The 5,346-nt window shown below is 45.6% G+C and overlaps 1 pseudogene; it reads left to right on the top strand.

Moving 5' to 3' along the window:
* Positions 1-1,816: 1,816 nt before the first annotated feature.
* On the top strand, positions 1,817-1,934 carry LOC124557746 (annotated as a pseudogene).
* Positions 1,935-5,346: the final 3,412 nt, after the last annotated feature.

Genomic DNA, 5,346 nt, shown 5'->3' with positions numbered 1-5,346 from the left:
AATTTTTAACCATTCACATCATTTAATCCGACTGCGTTTTTAAATGAAACCTGACTGCTCCTAAATTTAATTTAATTGCATATGAAAGTTACTTACATTTTCCGCGCTATGCTAACAACCTTGATAAAAGCAAATTCTTTGAAGAGTGATATTTCCTGTAAAGTAATTAATCTCTCCTTTTCCTACCTTGTGATGACTTGGGACTGTGATGGATTGCGTCGTTTCTATTTGTAAGCAAAATTATTTGGAATGGACTAGACTCAAAATGAGAAAGATCTATAATCACTTTTATTTTGCTCTTCGATTTGTGACACCAACTATTACCAACCATTTTTTATCTTAGTTCGCTCCGTCAAGATAAATTTGCTAACGCAATTAAAATCACACATCAGTTCTCTACGACAGGCTTTCACTTGTCAGTTAACTCATTCGTTCAGATCGACCCAACTCTGCTAAATCGCCGTCTGTCATGTAGTCTGACGTCAACCATTTTCCGCCCGGTCTGCTGTCTGGCCATACCTGGCTCTTGTCGCTACTAGGCGTCGCCCCTGAGCGTGTATCTTTAGTGTAACTCTGCTAGTAGGTTCCTGATGCCATCCACGCGGCGTGACGCGTCTTTCAGCAGTGTGTGTACATACGATGCACCGATGTATTCAGTACTTCACTACAGAATAACTTCTACCTCATTGAGTTGAGGATTGTTTAGCGTCGTATTGCGCATGCACCAAGCTTTACACGCACAAGTTCTTTCTCACTAAATAAAAAAGTAATGAGACATCGGAGTTTGCCATAATACCGTCAGTGCTTTAAAACTCTACTGACGTGCCGCCATCAGGACATTAAATATCTGAGAATCTTCGCATCTGACGAGCGACTCAGTCAAGTAAATCAGCTACCGAGGTACCGTGGGCTTTTATATCTACATTGTCGGCCCTGGTGGTGCAGCAATAGTCCGCGTGCTTGGAAACCGAAAGGCGGGGGGATCGAATCTCGGATGGAGTGTGGAATTTTTCAGTCTGTATTTAATCTAGCCTTCGCATTTCAACGACATGGGGAGCAGTGAGGCAAGATATGTAATTCGGATTCCACTTCAAACTATACCCCTCCTCCGTTTCCCCAGCTTAATAACTGTGGGAGGCTAGGGACACGCCAGTCGTCGAAGTGGCGTCCAATTGAAAGACTTGCATCATCCCATTGGGCCGTACGAAATAATTCTCTCTACATTAATGACAGCGTCGTGCCTTTAGCAGGCGATGCCTGCCTACGTGCAGTACCTTTCAGTTACGCTATTGCAACTGATAACTTTGCCTACATTACCAGAATATATTTGTTGCTAGGTAACGATGCTGCACCGACATCCGTAGCCGAAATCGCTCAAATACGCTTGCGCGACAGCGCTTGGCTAGGATCGTGGTGGTGGAAGAAGATTCGATTGTCATTATTTTTTCTTGCAGTGTAGGAGAGGTCGGGAAGTTCAGATACTAACCAGCAGCCCCTGTGGTATTGTGATCGTACGGAAGGCTACAGGCGGTGGACCACTATTTTCCCGGGTGATGATATGGAATTCGGTATAGTCATTTTCCAGTGTTCTGGGCGAGTGTAGACTGAGACCTTATATCAGACGCCAGAGCCAGTTGTTGTTTGACAAATATTTTGGATTTAACACTTAACTGTATCAGTAAATTACCATTGTTTCTGTGGTAAATGAATGTGTGGTATTTTTGAGTGATTTTTCTCAGTTTTTGACTTTGAACTGTTGTCTTCTTTTGTATTTGGTAGAGACTGATGTAAATTACGCCCATTCTTACGCCAAGGGGCCAACGGCCTTGCCGCAGTGGTAACACCGGTTCCCGTCAGATCGCCGAAGTTAAGCACTGTCGGGCTGGGCTAGCACTTGGATGGGTGACTATCCGGTCTGCCGAGCGCTGTTGGCAAGCGGGGTGCACTAAGCTCTTGTGAGGCAAACTGAGGAGCTACTTGATTGACAAGTAGCAGCTCCGGTCTCGTAAACTGACATACGGCCGGGAGAGCGGTGTGCTGACCACATGCCCCTCCATATCCGCATCCAGGACGCCTAAGGGTTGAGGGTGACACGGCGGCCGGTCGGTCCCGTTGGGTCTTCATGGCCTATTCGGGAGGAGTTTAGTTTTACGTCAGGGGAAGGCGCGAAAATGAAGACTGAAAAAGCATAAACACCCTTTTGTGCTTCGGCTGCCGGCCGCGGTGGTCTCGCGGTTCTAGGCGCTCAGTCCGGGGCCGCGCGACCGCTACGGTCGCAGGTTCGAATCCTGCCTCGGGCATGGATGTGTGTGATGTCTTTAGGTTGGTTAGGTTTAAGTAGTTCTAAGTTCTAGGGGACTGATGACCAAAGATGTTAAGTCCCATAGTGCTCAGAGCCATTTTTCTGCTTCGGTCACGTTCTTCAAATTTATTCCCGTGCTTTTGAACCGTCCCTAGTAGTTCCATCTTGTATGCTAAAGCAAAACTTGCAGTCACACTACACCCTTAAGGGGCGAGATCACGTTCAGTTTCGTTGAAGCGGCGATATGTCCTTAGAAGAGGGTTGAATCGTCCGGATAGTGTCCGCAGCGGCAAAATTTGTCAAGAACGTCATCCTGTTGTACATCGTACTGCAAACTGTCGTTTTCGAGTGCGCTATCACCTGTCGCTCGTACTGTAACGATCTCACGTTCCACACTGGATCTGTAATTAAAATCGGCATAATTTATTACAATGCGACGTGTTGTTAATACCCTGCCCCCCTATAAACATCGTAAGTTCTCACTTAAGTGAGTTTTTTGGAAACACGGCCTATCCTGAAGCAACGTACAACGTTCAGAAAAGCTGTACAAAATTAGCTGCACTGCATTTGTCAACAGAGAGCATAATATAATTAACTATAGCACAATGCTAAAGCGAATTAATTTTAGCAGATCTGGCTGTAATTATTAAATAAAGAAAACTCCTTGCATTAAAGCACCTGTTTCGTATTTTCATCTTATGTACACATATTCACTACCAACTCCGTCCTAGCATAGAGTTCCAGAAATGAAAGAACAAAATTAAGTACAGTTTTTACTAACCCTTTCCACAGTTCTCTCTCTCTCTCTCTCTCTCTCTCTCTCTCTCTCTCTCTCTCTCTCTCCCCTCTCCCCTCCCCTCCCCTCCCCTCCCCTCCCCTCCCCTCCCCTCGTAGCCAGTTTAAGGTTTTAATTCAGACCAGTTAGTCAGAAGTTCGTAAACACACACAGTCATTACAAAGTGTTGAATGCTTGCTCGAGTACTATGCAGATCATGAATTTTGGGCTTCGGACATTTTCGTAGATGTCATCTACGAATTATCGTAGACTTTTATCGGAAGTTCATATCCTAAAAGAATCACTCAGTCAATTTTTTAGTCAGCTTCGTATTTCCATTCAGATATCCTGGTACTCTCCCTTTTTGGACCGATGCCCGTTCTGAAGTCAATAAATAAGAAATCACAAAATAACACTCCTGAAAGCAAATCAAAACAATTAACCCCATTTTTCTTTGCCTTTAGGACTGAAGTGACTCATATTTCTACAGTATCAAAAACTTACAATTACCATTTTCCCTCACGTTTGTAGTTTACATCAGTTCAGCACAAACAAGTTCCCACACTCACTCACACTTAGTTATTCACATTTTCAATGATTCTTACCTCACTTACATACCGAATTCACTCCCTCTTTCACTCAGTGAGTGTAAGAGTCCAAAATGACAATATCAAACACCCTTGGTTAAATAAGTATTTTAGTAACATGGGCTTAACTCATATTGTTACATAAACATACAGGGTGACAGTAATTGAACTATGTGAAATAAAATCGTTATAATCTCAAAACGGTTTGCTATAGGACGTTCAAATTTCATGGTTGGCCGCGGGTTGGGGTTGTTTTGGGGAAGGAGACCACACAGCGAGGTCATCGGTCTCATCGAATTAGGGAAGGACGGGGAAGGAAGTCGGCCGTGCCTTTTGAAAGGAACCATCCCAGCATTTGTCTGGAGCGATTTTAGGAAAATCACGGAAAGCCTAAGTCAGGATGGCTGGACGCGGGATTGAACCGTCGTCCTCCTGAATGCGAGTCCAGTGTCTAACCACTGCGCCACCTCGTTCGGTTTGGCCGCGGGGCATGACGCGAATTAGTATGCGCATGCATGGTTTGGTTTAGCGACGAAGTCCACTTTCATTTGGGTGGGTTCGTCCATAAGCAAAACAGGCTCATTTGGGGGACTGAAAATCCGTATTTAGCGATCGAGAAGTCTCTTCACCCTCAACGGGTGACTGTGTGGTCTGCAGTATCCAGTCACGGAATAATCGATGCGATATTCCTTAATGGCACGGTGACTACTGAAAGGTACGTGAAGGTTTTGGAAGATGATTTCACACCCATTATCCAAATTGACCATGATTTAGTCAAGATGTGGTTCAAGCAAGACGTAGCTCGTACCCATCGAAGCAACAGTGTGTTTGATGTCCTGCGGGAGCACTTTGAAGACTGCATTCTGGCTCTGGCGTACCCAGAGGCCACTTACTGGCATGGCCCTCGATTGGCCGCCATATTCTCCGGATCTGAACACATGAGACTCCTTTTGTGGGGCTTTATTAAAAACAAGGTGCACAGCAATAACCCCAAAACCATTGCTGAGCTGAAAACAGCCATTCAGGAGGTCATCGACAGCATCGATGTTCAGACATTTCAGCTGGTCATGCAGAATATCGCTATTCGTCCGCGCAACGTCGTCGTCAATGATGGCAGGTGTATTGAACATGCCATAGCATAAATCCGAATATCTGTAGTGACGTTGACAGCCGGCCGCGGGGGTCTAATGGTTCTAGGCGTGCAGTCCGGAACCGCGGGACTGCTACGGTCGCAAGTTCGAATCCTGCCTCGGGCATGGATGTGTGTGACGTCCTTAGGTTAGTTAGGTTTAAGTAGTTCTAAGTTCACGGGGACTGATGACCACAGAAGTTGAGTCCCATAGTGCTCAGAGCCATGTTTTTTTTGACGTTGACATGTTGAATACAGTGTGTGCACGCCGGAGTTCGTTACTAATTTACTTTTTTCCGAATAGTTCAACAATCCTCCTCCCATAAACCATGGACCTTGCCTTTGATGGGGAGGCTTGCGTGCCTCAGCGATACAGATAGCCGTACCGTAGGTGCAACCACAACGGAGGGGTATCTGTTGAGAGGCCAGACAAACGTGTGGTTCCTGAAGAAGGGCAGCAGCCTTTACAGTAGTTGCAGGGGCAACAGTCTGGATGATTGACTGACCTGGCCTTGTAACAGTAACCAAAACGGCCTTGCTGTGCTGGTACTGC

The sequence above is a fragment of the Schistocerca americana genome, chromosome 1, assembly GCF_021461395.2.
Source record: "Schistocerca americana isolate TAMUIC-IGC-003095 chromosome 1, iqSchAmer2.1, whole genome shotgun sequence".
In the NCBI taxonomy this organism is placed as follows: domain Eukaryota; kingdom Metazoa; phylum Arthropoda; class Insecta; order Orthoptera; family Acrididae; genus Schistocerca; species Schistocerca americana.
Note: the sequence above shows the minus strand (reverse complement) of the source record. Positions and strands in the feature narration are given on the sequence as shown.